This window comes from Scyliorhinus canicula, chromosome 19, assembly GCF_902713615.1.
Source record: "Scyliorhinus canicula chromosome 19, sScyCan1.1, whole genome shotgun sequence".
NCBI classification, from domain to species: Eukaryota; Metazoa; Chordata; class Chondrichthyes; order Carcharhiniformes; family Scyliorhinidae; genus Scyliorhinus; species Scyliorhinus canicula.
The window spans coordinates 64,420,825-64,437,968 of record NC_052164.1 but is presented as its reverse complement, the minus strand read 5'-3'; positions in this window follow the sequence as shown (position 1 = coordinate 64,437,968).

Below are 17,144 nucleotides of genomic sequence, written 5' to 3'. Positions count from 1 at the left end.
AGGCATCTTTAATAATTTCACTGTTTAGCTATGCATTTGATTAGCACCTAAAACAATGAATAAATCAACGAATTAATAAATCAATAATCTATCAAATGTTAACCACACATATATAATGTTCACAAATAGACTCACAATTATTTCAGATCTCCTCTCGTCTGTACCTCCTTCCGATGGTGAGATGTGTGGCGGCAAATCACATGTGAAACCTTGCTTCTTGCATTCATTTATTGAAAATGACACTGTCCTGTGCCCCTCTGTGTTTCCATTTCCCCACAGTGCCACTTTTCTGCATTATTCTCCACTTCAATTTTCCTGTACCTTCATGTTAGTTGTGCCTGTGGAACTAACCCCATTCCCATACCTTGTAGGGTCCATATATGTGGATTCTTGGCTCAGAACGATTGAGGCCCAGATGTGCCCCGATCTCATTCACATTCTTGAACGGTGAATGCGTGGTGTTTAATAAGAGATGTGCTAACACATAGAACACAGAAAATACAGCACAGAACAGGCCCTTCGGCCCACGATGTTGTGCCGAACCTTTGTCCGAGCTGAAGAATAAATTAATCTACACCCCATCATTCTACCTTAATCTATGTACCTACTCAATAGTCGCTTGAAGGTCCCTAATGTTTCAAATTCAACTACTTCCACAGGCAGTGCATTCCATGCCCCCACTACTCTCTGGGTAAAGAACCTACCTCTGACATCCCCCCTATATCTTCCACCATTCACCTTAAATTTATGTCCCTTTGTAATGGTTTGTTCTACCCGGGGAAAAAGTCTCTAACTTTCTACTCAATCTATTCCCTGATCATCTTATAAACATCTATCACGTCTCCTCTCATCCTTCTCCATTCTGATGAGAAAAGGCTTAGTGCCCTCAACCTTTTCTCATAAGACCTACTCTCCATTCCAGGCAACATCCTGGTAAATCTCCTTGGCACCTTTTCCAAAGCTTCCATATCCTTCCTAAAATGAGGCGACCAGAACTGCACACAGTACTCCAAATGCGGCCTGACCAAAGTTTTGTACAGTTGCATCATCACCTCACGGCTCTTAAATTCAATCCCTCTGCTAATTAGCACGAGGACACCATAGGCATTCTCACAGCTCTATCCACTTGAGTGACAACTTTCAAAGATCTATGAACATAGACCCCAAGATCTCTCTGCTCCTCCACATTGCCAAGACCCTACCGTTAACCCTGTATTCCGCATTCATATTTGTCCTTCCGAAATGGACAACCTCACACTTTTCAGGGTTAAACATCTTATCTATGTCTCTTTGCAGCCGACAACAGCCCTCCTCACAATCCACAACTCCACTAATCTTCGTATTGTCTGAAAATTTACTGACTCACCTTTCAACTCCTTCATCCAAGTCATTAATGAAAATCACAAACAGCAGAGGACCCAGAACTGATCCCTGCGGTACGCCACTAGTAACTGGGCTCCCGGCTGAATATTTGCCATCCACCACTGCTCTCTGACGTCTATCAATTGGCCAGTTCATTATGTAACTGGCCAAATTTCCCACTGTCCCATGTCTCCTTATTTTCTACATAAGCCTATAAGGGGAACCTTATCAAATGCCTCACTAAAATCCATGTACACTACATCCACTGCTTTACCTTCATCCACGTGCTTGGTCACCTCCTCAAAGAATTCAATAAGACTTGTGAGGCAAGACCTACCCCTCACAAATTTGTGCTGACTATCCCTAATCAAGCAGAAATCCTATCCCTCAGAACCCTTTCCATTACTTTGCCGACCACCGAAGTAAGACTAACTAACCCTGACGAACTGGCCATCCCTATTCCCTTTTTTGAACAGGGGCACGATATTCGCCACTCTCCAATCCCCTGGTACCACCCCGTTGACAATGAGGACACAAACATCAATCCCAACGGCTCTGAAATGTCATCTCTTGCTTCCCATAGAATCCTTAGATATATCCCGTCAGGCCCGGGGGACTTGACTATCCTCAAGTTTTTCAAAATGCCCAACACATCTTCCTTCCTAACAAGTATCTCCTCGAGTTTACCAGTCTGTTTCACACTGTCCTCTCCAACAATATGGCCCCTCTCATTTGTAAATACTAAAGAAAAGTACTCGTTCAAGACCTCTCCTATCTCTTCAGACTCAATACACAATCTCCCACTACTGTCCTTGATCGGACCCACCCTCGCTCTAGTCATTGTCATATTTCTCAAATATGTGTAAAAGCTCTTGGGGTTTTCCTTGATCCTACCCGCCAAAGATTTTTCATGCCCTCTCGTAGCTCTCCTAATCCCTTTCTTCAGTTCCCTCCTGGCTATCTTGTATCCGTCCAGCACCCTGTCTGAACCTTGTTTCCTCAGCCTTACATAAGTCTCCTTCTTCCTCTTAACAAGACATTCAACCTCTCTTGTCAACCATGGTTCCCGCACTCGACCATCTCTTCCCTACCTGACAGGGACATACATATCATGTACTCATGGCTCATGTACCGTCCAACTCCACCTACCCCACTTTCTCTTAGCAGGGTTTGGCTGACATGAGCCTCATGGTGGCGAAGCAATGGCACATTTGTATGCAGGCATTGAGATGTCCAACATTAAGCATTTTTTACTCTGTAGTTGTGACTATTGCAGGGCGAAGAGTCTCATCACAAAATGGTAGCCAGGCTGTGTGTCCCATCACACCTAAGTGTTACCGATGCTGCTTCCAAATGGTGATTTCTGGAACATACCAACATTTAAACGTACATACGAACATAAGAATTAGGAGCAGGTGTAGGCCATTCGGCCCCTCGAGCGTGTCCCGCCATTTAATAAGATCCTGGCTGATCTGATAGTAACCTCACATCTGAATCCCACCTACCCTGATAACTAATCACCCCCTTGTTTACCAAGAAATGATCCACCTATGCCTTCGAAATATTCAGAGACTCTGCTTCCACCACCTTTCCAGGAAGAGAATTCCAAAGACCCACAACCGTCTGAGTGAAAATGGGCGACCCCTTATTTTTAAGAAGTGACCACTAGTTTTATATTCTCCCACATGAGGAAACATTCTATCCACATCCACCCTGCCAAGGCTCCTTGCATGTTTCAATCAAGTTGCCTCTTACTCTTCTAAAGTGCAGCGGATACAAGCTAAACCTCTCCAACCTTTCCTCATAAGACTTATTCCAGGTATTAGTCTGGTAAACCTCTGAACGGCTTCTAACACATTTGCATTCTTCCTTAAATGAGTTGACCAATACTGTACACCACACTCCAGATGTGATCTCACAACTGCCCTGTACAACTGAAGCATAACCTTTTGTAATCAATTCTCCTCATAATAATTCTGACAATCTATTGGCTTTGCTAATTACTTGTTGTACCTGCAGAGTAGCCTTATTTGATTCATGTACTCGGTCACACCAATCCCTCTGCATCTCAGAGCTGTGCAATCCCTTACCATTTAGATAATAAGCGTATTTTTCATCCGTCCTACCGAAATGGACAATTTCACATTTTCCCACTTTGTATACCATTTGCCAGATATTTGCCCGATCGCTTAACCTATCTGTATTTTTTGTAGCCTTTTCTGGAGGCCAGACCAGCCTTTCAGACTCGAATCTGGAATTGCAGTGCTTTGCTGTTAGAGGAATAGCAATGCTGGTGTTAATGCTGGCCCATCATGGGTCAGACTTGACCTCAGTGCATTTCGTCATCCTCCTTCTGAAATCTGCTGGCAATGAGGGCCTCACGAGCACTTCTGCCTCATCTGGCCTGTGCTAGGACTTCCTCACCTGCATCCTTGGCCTCCTTTGTGTCATCACTCTCATCCCTTTTGGAGGCCCTCCTCATCGGAGGAGACATGCAGATGCCAAGTCCTCCACGCTTTTCAGTGCCTGGTTGAGTAGCACACAGCAAGTCATGATGGTGGTGCATGAGACCCTTTAGGGAGTGTATTGGAGCACTCCACCAGATCTGTCAAGGTTCGTCATTTTCAGGATAGCCATGATATATTTCACCAATGGCTGGATTTCTGAATGAGCCCCGTTGCACTTTCACTCAGCCAGAGTCTGACATCAGCCACAACGTTGTGGGGAGCCCTTGTTCCCGAGGAGCCAACTCTGCATCCTGGTAGTCCTTCAAAGATGTCTGGGATCTGAGACCTACTCAGTATTTACATGTCATGGAACCTTCCAGGGTTTCTGTCACAAACCTGCATGATAGGTTTATTATGGTCATGTGCCAGCTGCACATTGAGCGAGTGGTAGCCCTTTTAGTTGATGTACTGGACTGCCTCTTACCAGGGAGATTTCATAGCCACACGGGTGAAGTCGATAGCATCCTGCACTTGTGCGGATATGGAAAACTTAACAAAGCAGAGGCCCCCAATGGACTCTAGAAGGAGCTACTGGTGTAGAAGTTGAGTGTCATGGTTACTTTCATTGAAACTGGCAATGGATGCCCTGCAGTGGGGCCGATTCCTGCAGAATGTGGCAAATATGAGTCACCCGATCACAACATGCAGGGGTAGTGGTTCTTGCTCTATCTGCAGATAACAAATACAACATATATACTATTGAGTCATCAACAAATCTTGTATCTTTGAGCTTCAGTTTCTGCATCTAGAGGAGGCCCTGCCGCTCCTTGGTATTGAGGTTCTGCTCCTCTCTTTAGTCAACCAGGCACCTCCGTCACATTTTTCTCCTTCTCTCCTGTCAATAAGCAATAATTCAGTAGCAATAACACCAGGCTCTATCTTCCTAATGGTCTCCTCATGGCAGTATCAATGAGAAACATACAGGCATCAGTAATTCTTTCCAAAGAGCCAGGGCGCGATTCTCCGCAAATGCGGAGAGTCGTAAAGGCTGCCGTGAAACTGGCCGTGTTTCACGGCAGCCTCCGCGCCCCCTCCTGGGACCCGATTCACCCCCCCCCCGGTCGGGGCTAGCATCGTGGCCCCGGGAAGAACGGCAGCGCGGGTTTAGCGAACGTTCGCTAAGCCCGGCCGCAAAGACTCACGGCGGCTGACGCGCACGATGACGTCAGCCGCGCATGCGCGGGTTGGACGGCTCCAACCCGCGCATGCGCGGATGACGTCATCGCACATATGTGTCAAACCCACGCATGCGCGGTCCGTCATGCCCCTCAGCCGCCCCGCGGACTGATCCTGCGGGGCGGCGGAGGGACAAAGAGTGCGCGGGAATCGGACCCGCTGCCCGCGATCTGTGCCAATCGGTGGCATGGTTGTGCAGAACGGCACTTTGCGGCTGTTTTCACGAACTGTGATAGCAGGTGTGTTTAAATTCGTGAATACGGCCGTAAAGGCCTGGGAAATCGGCCCATCGGATAGGGAAGAATCGCTGCTCGCCGTAAAAAAACGGCGAGCAGCGATTCGTGTCGTGGGGCAGCCGTGGGGGGTGGGGGGGAGAATAGCGGGAGGTCGGGAAAAATGTCTGGAAGGCTCTCCTGCTATTCTCCGACCCGTCGTGGGGGGCGAAGAATCGCGCCCCCAATTTCTGTCAAGGAATTAACTGCAATTGTGAGCTTCAAGGCCATTTTCTGCCTGTTGTAAGGAACTTGTTAAATCCTTGTCTGTTCTGATGTTCAGTGGCAAAGCCCATGATGTAATTTTGATGGACTTGGCAAGCAGCCAATCGATGCCTCTGATGGCATTTGTGGAACCTTTCAGAAAATTCTGGCAAAACCCAGGCCAGCTCCATTCTATCTCTCAGTTCTGTCCAGATCTGAAAAGCAGCACACAGCAAGACTCTCTATCAGCTTTCAGCCTGCTGAGTTGAATGCTTCCAGCTAGCCTGTGAAAATGACCTAAGAGAGGAGCTGCAGGCAAGTAGACATTTCTACTCTTACTAAAAACTGTGAACCAGTGCTCCAAATTCTATCTCACCCATTGGGCTCTTCCTGTGAGTTCAGGGTAAAGTCCTTTTCCTCCCTGCAGTCATTTTAAGCTGAAGAAATTCTACTGGAAGTAATCTTGATCTGCAGTAATGGCAAACAAGCAATGGATGTCTGGAGAGGACGACGAATAACCTTCATTCAAATTCTCAGTTAGAGAATTCTAAGATCGTCTCAGTGAGACTGGCAGTCAATCTGGTGGAAGTCAGACTGAGCCAACTTCAGGGGTGGCGTTTGGGGGTGGGGGGTGGGGTGGGGGTTTGGGGTGGTGGGGGGGGTGGGGGGCGGGAGCTGGTGGCTGGCAGCGGGATTCACAGTGTGAAGATCCTGATTGTTAAAAGTGAAAGAGACCGCCCAGAGTTAACTCTACAGCCTGCAGGTACAAGTTGAAGACCACCATTAGAACATTGCTGGTGACAAAGACTGCTAACTCGGCAGCAACAAACCATCACACGCATTTTAATCCCTGTTATTTTCAATCCTTTCCCGACCCCCACCATATGTCTGTCTTGTGTGTGTCTGGGTGGAGGGTGTTAGTTATTAAGAATATCCCATTCTTACTATCATATGGTCATCTTTTTCCATGTTATAAATAAACAGTTTTTTAATGCTTCACTGACAACTCTAGTACCTGTAACTCACTGGGAAGTCAAAGGCCAAAGATCTCAGGAAAATACACAGATCATTGGCTAATGCACTTATGTTGGGACTCCGGGGTCTGTGGGGCTGGAATTGACCATCCACTCGCCCAGGATGTCATAACACTGTTGCAAAGTACTGACCCCTGAAATGGTGCCCAGCATAGGAGAGAGCTGCTCAGGGTTTTCCTGCACCTGCCCTACCAGTCTGTTTGTGTGTGCTGGGAGGAAAAGCAGCTGGAAGTTTCCCACTCCGAAGGTGTGTGATACAACAACAGAATTATGCCCCTGAAAAAAGGAAATAGCCATATTTTGTAGCAAGCTATAAACTCTCCCTCTGACTGTGGAAGTCAACCGGCCAACAAAAAAGCTTGCAGCTGGGAATAGGATTGACATGCCTCCAACATACTACTTGCCTACAGATGTCAACTATATTGGAATCAATTTGTAGTGACTGCACACACCACCATTTTCTTCTTGCAAGTCACGGACTGTTCCATATAACTTTTTATTCACATTTACTTAGTATTAGACTCAATTCTTACTTCTAATCTGTATGAACGTAAAGGCATGTTTTTTCCATTTCTTCTTACATTTTTTAGTAGTTAATAAGCTTATTCCACCTTAACTCAAGAAAGCCTGGTTAACTTGGCTCCTTTTTAAACATAACTATTGGTTCTGTAAAAGGTACCCAAGAGAAAGGGATAGTGGGTTGCATAAAGACAGGGAGCCAATCATCCCTCCTCACATAGAGCATAGAATTTACAGTGCAGAAGGAGGCCATTCAACCCATCAAGTCTGCACCAGCCCTTGAAAAGAGCACTCTACTTCCCGTACCAGCCTCCACGGACAGGCGCCGGAATGTGGCGACTAGGGGCTTTTCACAGTAACTTAATTGAAGCCTACTCGTGACAATAAGCGATTTTCATTTCATTTTTCATTTTCATACTTAAGCCCCACACCTCCACGTATCCCTTTTATCCCCGTAACCCCACCTAACGTTTTTGGACACTAGTAGCAATTTAGCATGGCCAATCCACCTAACCTGCACATCAGTGGGAGGAAACCGGAGCAACCAGAGGAAACCCACGCAGACACGGGGAGAACATGCAGTCTCCGCACAGACAGTGACCTAAGCCGGGAATCGAACCTGGGACCATGGAGCTGTGAAGCAACGGTGCTATCCACTATGCTACCGTCCAGCCTCACCAGGGGTTTGCAGCAATTTTGGGGTATCCCAACCAGATCGAAGGGTCTCATTCGGATTTAAAACTTTTGGGAACCCCACCTAAACTGGTCATAACAAGGGTGGGATTTGAAGAAAGGGTGGGGGGCGTGGGAAGGTAGAATGTGGTGGCAAGTTAGTAGGGGAGGGGGTACCCTCTCCCCGATGTGCAGAGGGTGTCCCTCTCTTCCCGACTCCCTCAAAGCAGGTAACTCCTTCCTTCTCACCTTTGTACCAAAGCTGGTGAAGTAACAGCTTGCCACTCTGGTCTTTGTTCCACCAGCCAGCAGATTATGGTGGCAAAGGTAGATAGAGGGCCGTAAGTGGACAACAATTAGCTACTTAAGGCCCTCAACAGATTTAAGATTGGGGGGACCTCATTGGCCCTTTACCCACACCCCCATATTATGAAGACCAGGTTAGAGTTAGGCGAGAAGGAGGTAGGCTAGTCACCCAACATATTTTATGTTCCACCCCCACCCGCCACCCCTCCCCCTCAGTCGATCAGGGGCCATAACACTCAACCGAATACGTACAAGAAAACCCTGAGCATAGTGTGGATACACCTGGCTTTACCCGGAGCAGGCTGCAGTACAATCTTAATGCTTCTTTGTCGATCATTATCTTCCTCAGCTCCCTAAGCCCCTCAAAAACATGTTGGTGTCATCCAGCTCAATGACCAGCCTGCCAACATTTTCTCTTTTCTGTTTGATTTGGTTTGTGCCCTTCCAAGAGAAATAAGTCTCCTCTGGCCAAAGTCACGAGTGAGGTATTTTATTTCTGTGACCTCTTGACCTCATGGCGGTGCTCAATGTAGTTGACTGTTCCCTTGTTCTTCATTGTCTCTGTTTGTGGTTCATCCCTGTGGCTCACATCAGCTTAATCTCACCAAGATAACCAGTATATCCATTTTGCAGATTTTTTCAACCACCAGACCTTGTCCAACACAGTGCTGTGATATTTGTTTTAATTGTCCTGGTGACAGGCTTGAGAGTAAGGCGAACACAATATTCTTTAAAAATATGGAGTTGTTTTTATTGGTTCCACCTGTAAAGAATGCGAAACACAAAGTTATGAGCCCTGCTGATGTTCAATGGTAGGGCATCCCGAATACAAGAAGGATAGTTTGGAATACCAGTTCTTAACGATTTATTTGTGTGATTTGGAAAAATGTGAGAAGAGAGCAAAGATCTGGTGAGGAATGGGTTCAGTCCTGTTTTAATTCAAACAGCAACATGTTTATCAAACTTTAAAACACAATGAGAAAGATAACAGTAAAGAACAACATTTTGCAATTAACTAGAGTAATGATAACCCAGAGGGTATGTTTAAATTACCCGCTATCTGGGCAGCACGGTGGTGCAGTGTGTTCGACCTGCTGCCTCATGGCGCCGAGGTCCCAGGTTCGATCCCGGCTCTGGGTCACTGTCCATACCATGTGGAGTTTGCACATTCTCCCCGTGTTTGCATGGGTTGCGCCCCCACAACCCAAAGATGTGCAAGGTAGGTGGATTGAACATGCTAAATTGCCCCTTAATTGGAAATAAAATAAATTGGGTACACTAAATTTTATTTTTTTTAAATTACCCCCAATCAAAATCTATCTACTTTCCTAAGCTCCAAGAATACACCATCCCCAAAACAACATTCCCTAGGTTTTAACACCGTGAGCTCAATCCAGCAAATATTTATCATACAGGGCCTGTAGCTTTCTTTTGGGAACTTCTCTTCAAGTTCAGTGTAGAACCTCTCGGGTCTCACACAGACAGATTCTGCTTTCATTTCTGCACAATAGTTTCATTCTTTTGAGAGAGCTCTGCTTTGAAATTGGGCCTGGTTATGACAAAGTATCTGTTTCACCCTGTTACTGGGCTAACCTGTATCTCGCAAGACCTTCGTGCACCAAAATCCCAATCAGAAGTATTAAAATTCAAATCTTGGGCTGGATTCTCCAATTTTGAGGCTATGCCACCATGCCGGCGTGTGAACGGTGGCGTTTCACGACAGAAGATATGGTGTAAAGCGGCCACCGATTCTCCGTTTGGGTGGGGGCTAGCAGCAAGGCAGCGTTGAGCACCCGGTTCTAGCTGCTGATACGGCCCAGAGAATTGCCGGGGTTCGTGGCCTCGCATGCGTACGGCAGCGGCCTGCAGCCGCCACGCTGTGCAGCATGGCACCGTCTCCTCGCGGACCCGGCCTGCGAAATAGTGCCCCCCTTTATGCCGGCTTGCATGCCCAGACCAGCCTCCAACAGTGCCCCCAGCCCCTGGCAAAGTCCCCCCTGCCTGCAGATCGGCCTTCCACTGACTGCAGCGGCGCTGGACTGAGTTCGCAGCTGACACACTGCGTTTCCAATGGATGAAACCACACGCGATCGACGGCACCGGGAACCCGGCCGGTCAGGGGCAGAGCATTGAGGGGGTGGGCCTCAGGCAGTGTCCTGAGGCCGTCAATGCACCACTTTGGAAGGAGCAGAGCATCGCAAAAGTGGCGCCTGCCCCAATTTGATCATGAACAGGGATTCTCCGACTGATCGCTGAATGCAAATTCAGCATCAGCGACCGGAGATTCCCGCCCCTTTACTTTTTCATTTCATTCCAACTTCCGAACACACAGTGTAACCTCTTGCTCTATTCTAATGTGTTAATTGAGCATGGTTTCTCCCTCCTGGTTTAATTTCTTTCCAACTTTTACTTTACCTTATATGTGCGATGTCATAATTAAAGTCTCATTATTTTTGTTTACGATTATATATACTATATTTTCCATCTGCACCCTACCCCAAATTACTAGTTTAAAGTCCTAAGGCCACCTTCTTGTCCTTTCCACTGGATCCCTGGCCTAAGCCCAGTTCAGGTTGAGCCCATCCCAACGGTACAAGTTCCATCCTGTCCCATGAATGCAATTGTTCTTTCCCTTTTTTTCAATTCATTTACGTGCTGTGGACATCTCTGGTTAGGCCAGCATTTATTTCCAATCCCTGATTGCCCTTCAGAAGGTGAGTTGCTTTCTTGAACCGTTGCAGTCCTTGAGGTATAGGTACATGCTTTGTATTGTTAGGAGGGAGTTCCAGCAAGTTGCCCCAGCGACAGTGAAGGAACGGCGATATATTTCCAAGTCAGGGTGGTGAGTGACTTGGCTAGGGGTGCGGCAAGTTCTGGAGCACAAGTCTTCAGTACTACTGTTAAAATATTGTCAGGGCTTATGGCCTTTGCAGTATCCAGTGCCTTCAGCCGTTTCTTGATATCACATGGAGTATTGGCTGAAGACTGACATCTGTGATGCCGGGAACCTCTAGAGGAGACCGAGATGAATCATCCACTCGGACCTTCTGGCTGAAGGTTGTTGTGAATGCCTCAGCCTTGTCTTTTGCACATATGTGCTGGGCTCCTCCATTATTAAGGATGGGATATTTGTAGAGACTCCTCCAGTCAGTTGTTTAATTGTCCACCACCATTCATGGCTGGATTTAGCAGGACTGCAGAGCTTAGATCTGAATCTTTCGTTGTGGAATCGCTTAGCTCTGCCTATTACTTGCAGCTTATGCTGTTTAGCACACAAGTAGCCCTGTGCTGTAACTTCACCAGGTTGACACATCATTTTTCAGTATGTCTGATGTTGCTCCCGGCATACTCTCCTGCACTCTTCATTGAACTAGGGTTGATTCCCTGGTTTGGTGCTAATGGTAGCGTGGGGGATATGCCGGGCCATGAGGCTAGAGATTGTGGTTGAATACAACTCTGCTACTAATCATGGCCCACAGTGCCTCATGAAAGCCCAGTCTTGAGTTGCCTGTTCGAAATCAATCCCAATTAGTACAGTGATAGTGGAGGGTATCCTCAACGTGAAGATGGGACTTTGTCTCCTTAAGGACTGTGCGGTGGTCACTTCTACCAATACTAACATGGACAGATGCATCTGCAGCAGGCAGGTAGGTGAACATAGAACATAGAACATAGAATATACAGCGCAGGAGGTGGCCATTCGAGTCTGCACCAACCCATTTAATCCCTCACTTCTCCCCTATCCCCGCAACTCAATAATCCCTCTAACCTTTTTGGTCACTAAGGGCAATTTCTCATGGCCAATCCGCCTAACCTGCATGTCTTTGGACTGTGGGAGGAAACCGGAGCACCCGGAGGAAAGCCACGCAGATACGGGGAGAATGTGCAGACACCGCACCGACAGTGACCCAGCGGGAAATCGAACCTGAGACCCTGACCCTGTGAAGCCACAGTGCTATCTACTTGTGCTACCGTGCTGGATAAGGTGAGGATGAGATCCAGTATGTTTTCCTTCTTGTTGGTTCCCTCACCACCTGCTGCAGTCCCAGGCTAGCAGTTATGTCCTTTAGGACCACGTCAGCCTGGTCTATGTTGGTACTACCGAGCCATTCTTAATGATGGACATTGAAGTCCCCCAACCAGAGCATATTCTGCACCCTTGCCACCTTCAGTACTTCCTCTAAATTGTGTTCAACATGGAGGAGTACTGAATCATCAGGTGATGGTGGCCGGTATGTGGTAGTCAGCAGGAGGTTTCCTTGCCCATGTTTAACCTGAAGCCATGTGACTTCATGGGGTCCAGAGTCAATGTTGAGGAATCCCAGGGCAACTCTATCCCGACTGTATACAACTGTGCCGCTACCTCTGCTGGGTCTGTCTGGTTGGTGAGACAGAACATACCCAGGAATGGAGATAGTGGTGTCTGGGACATTATCGATCAGGTATGATTCTGTGAGGATGACTATGTCAGGCTGTTGCTTTACTAGTCTGTCAGACAGGTCTCCCAACTTTGGCACAAGCCCCCAGCTGTTAATAAGAAGGATTTTGCAGGGTGGACAGGTCTGGGTTTGCTGTTGTTTCCGGTGCCTGGTTCGATGCCCGATGGCTCGTCCGGTTTCATTCCTTTTTTTTGTGTTTTCGTAGCAGTTGATTACAACTTTGCTGGGCCATTTCAGGGGGCATTTAAGAGTGAACCACAATGCTTTGTGCCTGAAGCCACATGTAAGCCAGACCAGGTGAGGATGGCAGATTTCCTTCCCTAAAGACTTTAGTGAACCAGATGGGTTTTTACAATAATTGACAATGGTTTAATGGTCATTATTAGACTTTTAATTTAAGACATTTTATTGAGTATAAATTGCAGTACCAGCTGTGGTGGGGTTCGAACCCTGGGTCTCTGAATTACTAGTCCAGTGACAATACCACTTTGCCATTCCTGCAACGATGTATTCATTTCCCCGGTCTGATTAGCTCCCGTCAATTTGCATGGGACTTGATGAATGATCGCAAGATTATCACTTTCGAGTCCTGTTGTTTAGAATATCTCCTCATTCCTGGTACCCTCCAAACTAGATCTCTTCCCTAAAGTTTCCAGTGACTCCAATTCTTCACCCTTCTCCCGCCACAATGAGATGTCTGCAATGCTGGTACTGGGCTGGTAAAACAAACTTCAAGCTCTCAGAAAGACATCCCTTCACCGAATTAACTTAATATCATCACAGAAAAAAATGTACGTAAAATACCCAAGAACCAAGAAAATACCCAAGCAGAAGCATCAGAGGATTAATAGTGAGGAGCTGCCAGAAGGCCCAGTCACCCAGCTGTGGGAGATTTGAGAACAATCGCACAAGGTGCCAGCTGAGTGAGTCCACACATTCTGGAAGTAGCTACAAGTTTCAAAATATTAATGGGCTCCTCAGCTCCCACAAGCAAGTCCAGTGCTGGCTGTGCGAAATTGGAAAGATGCTCCAAACGTCGATCCCCAACTTCAGTGATTAATATTTCTGTACACTTCTGGCTTAAAGATTCCTCACTTTCACCAGTTTTGGCTCTTACGGATAATGTGTGCCTTCATTTATCTACCTCTTGGTTTTCTTTTCCTATATTTATTCTTTTCCTATATTTATTCTTTTTCTCTTCCAGCGCTGAAAATATTGCACAACACTCCTGGGTCAGGGTGTCAAGCAGTCAGGTTGCACTTAACACCCAGAGAGACAGCTGGTAACAAGGTGCAAGCATTAAATGGCTTTCCTGTATCAGGTTTCCCTGTGATTACTGGACGAGGGGGTGATTCCTTCTGCTGTTTAAGGACTGATACAAATGATCTCAGGTTGCCGTCGATCTGCCCTGCCAGATTCTCTCCATCCTCCGGGCAGCCATTGCTTTCGATCTGTGCTTCCTCTCAGTCTCTGTTCCCAGCTGTTTTCGAAGCTGCTGCCCAATTTGAAACAGCATTTGACCGCAATTTCAGAATTCCTTGTCAACAGCTAAGTTGAGAATGGATAATGATGATCCGCACATGCTCTGCAAGTTGGAATGCTGTGTACTATCATCCAGTTACCTCCACATTGCAAACATCTTTAGCCTCTGCCAAGAACCCACATGTGACACTGAAATGGGACAACTACAGCTGAGGAACAGGTTACAGGACATGTGCTGCATTCGTTAATGACTCGAATGTGTTAACCATCATTTCCCTTGATTGTTTTGGAAAAGTTGGCTTATTTTATGAAGCCTTATAAACGCAAAACCTACTTGAAAAGAGTTTGCATACAGGCAGGAAGTTCAAAGAGCGGTGATTGATGCATAATTTACAATAGAACTATTAGTTTGCAGTAAAATTCCAGCCAGCTGCTGTTCGGCTGTAAATTGTTACAATTCCTCTGGGTTTAATCGTCTGTCTCTGCTTCAGATTATCGTAGTTACTGAAGAACTGCTGTGAGGATTTAGGTTGATTCGCTATAGCGAATCTTCCACTATCGCAAACATTGCATGGGATTGCAAAGGTTCAAATCCAGTTCTTGCTCACCCTAATTGTCCAGCATTCGAATGGGCAACCCCTTGCCACATTCTAAAGAATACCAACAGAAGAAATCCCTTCTCGATCACTCCCATCAGTTGGAATATAAGAACAAATTTCAGAAAGTGCATTTACAAACATGTGAAAATGGCACACGGGTGGCACGGTAGCACAGTGGTTAACTCTGTTGTGTCACAGTGCCAGTCTCCCAGGGTCGATTCCTGGCTCGGGTCACTGTCATGTTCTTACCGTGTCTGCGTGGATTTTCTCCGGGTGCTCCGGTTTCCTCCCATAAGTCCCGAACAACGTGCTGTTAGGTAATTTGGACATTCTGAATTCTCCCTCCGTGTACCCGAACACACGCTGGAGTGTGGCGACTAGGAGCTGTTCATTGTAACTTCATTGCAGTATTAATGTAAGCCAATTGCGACAATAAAGATTATTATTATATTAAATGACAGGCAGGACAGGATTGGTTATTCCATCAAGCCTGCCCCACACTTGTGGCTGATAATTTGTGACCACACATGACTCCCTCCCTGCTGCCAAGTAATCTCTTGGAAGAGCCAAGAAGATAAATCAGAGGGGAAACCCAGGGTCAGTAGGGAGAAAGCATTCCGGAAACTTCTTCTCTGATCCCCCTTCTCAGGTGATTCAAACCAGTCTGGAGATCAACAGGCTCAGTGTTAACTGTAAAGACTCAAACATTTCACATGATATGGGCTGGAATTCTCCGACCATTGGGATTCCCTGTTCCTGTTGGCAGCTCATCCCCGCCCATGGGTTTCCCGGAGGCGTGGGTTGGCTTCAATCGGAATTCCCACTGACAAACGGCAGGAGCAGAGAATCCTGCCGCGAACAACCCACCATTGAGAGTCACATGGCTGGGGAGCTGGAGAATCCCACCCGTATTCTCTGCTCCAATCAGGAAGTAATCCAGCTCCCTTTCAATGGCGCTGCAGAATCAGAACCCACTGTGGCAGCAATGTCGACTTAATGAATCACGGATCAGGATCGGGTTAGTAGATCCTCCGCCCAAAGGGCAGAGATTTCCCTTAACGTTTCTGAATTCCACCATCATCCGGTTCAAATGGGGGGGTCAGAAAGCCACATTGTGCGGGTTACAGTCATTCATTGTGGCTTCCCTCAGGGCAGCCAATCAAATACCAGAGGGACGGACTCTTGGAGCTGGAGGTCTGATAGGAGGCAGGTGACTGATAGGAGAGGGGGGCCATAAAATGGAGGTACCCTCTTTCCAACTTTGCAGCCAGGCCAGCAGGGGCAGGGAAAACCTCCACACAGCGGCCTGTGGACTTTGAGGACTCCGAAACCAGCCTAAAGTCATGTGATGAACCTCCTTGAATACATTTAGAAATACCATAGAAGAATAAAGATCAGTGGCTGTATTCTACATTCCTGAGACTAAGGGCCAGATTCTCTGATTCTGAGACTAGGTGCATAGGATCTTTAGCGTTTTACGAGGAAAAAAATTGGCGGCGCCCCCTCACCGATGCTGCGAAAGTTGAGGGGCCAGCAGCCACGCCGTGTAAAACTCCTGGTTCCCATGATATAAGCAGCCGAAGAATGGCTGGGTCCGTGAAAGTACATGCACACAGCGATGACCCCATAAACACAGTTCACTCCCCACACACACCATTCCAGCCAACACGTTGGCAGCAAGGAGAGCAGCTCACGGTTTAAGGACGCCGAGCTCTAGACTCTCCTGGACGTGGTGGAGGAGGAACAGGCCACCCTGTACCCTGGCTCGGGAAGAAGGCTGCCAGCTGCCGCTGTTTGCTGTGCATGAACACAGGTGGCAGAAGCTGTCAGTGCCGTCAGCAACGCCATCCGGACCGGCCTGCAGTGCCAGAAGAAACTGCAGAACCTCCTCAGATTGGCCAGGGTGAGTAGGCAGCACTGTTCCTCTAGCACGAACCCCGCCCCACACAACCATAACCCAACTCTCCTCACCTACACATCCCATCTGAAGGGCGTCCGAACCCCCACTCTGTACACCGGTCGCCATAGCCATGTGCCCTGGCCACCAGCTACCCACCCTCTGGGCTGCATGCGTCGGGCTGTTGGTTTCTGTTTCATACCCGCACCGCCATCCAGAAGGCCACCCATAACCACTGGGAGTGGGAGGAAACTGGAGGGGGACCACTGGACTTGCAGCCCTTGACCATGGCTGAGCAGAGGGTACTGGACGTAGTCGGTGGCCCAAAGGAAAGGGAAGTGGCCAGGGTTGAGATCGGCTGTGGGCACGGAATTGAGACCCCATTGAGAAGCGGCTCCCCATGCCACCTGTTTCAAGGTCCCCCCAACACCACCCCCACACTGTCCCCACATCATCCTCACCCTCATCTCCACCCTCACCCGCACATCACCCTTAGCCTCAATCAGAGCATCCCGTGTGCATAGGCCCTGGTGCACCCATTGTGCGGCCTCCCGTGCCTGCCAGGGACCATGTCCTGCCCATTCTCACCTTGTCTGATGAGACCTGGCTAACACCTCTGCTGCGCAATGTTGTGGAGGACTACGATGCAGGCGACCCTCTCAGCGTCGTACTGGA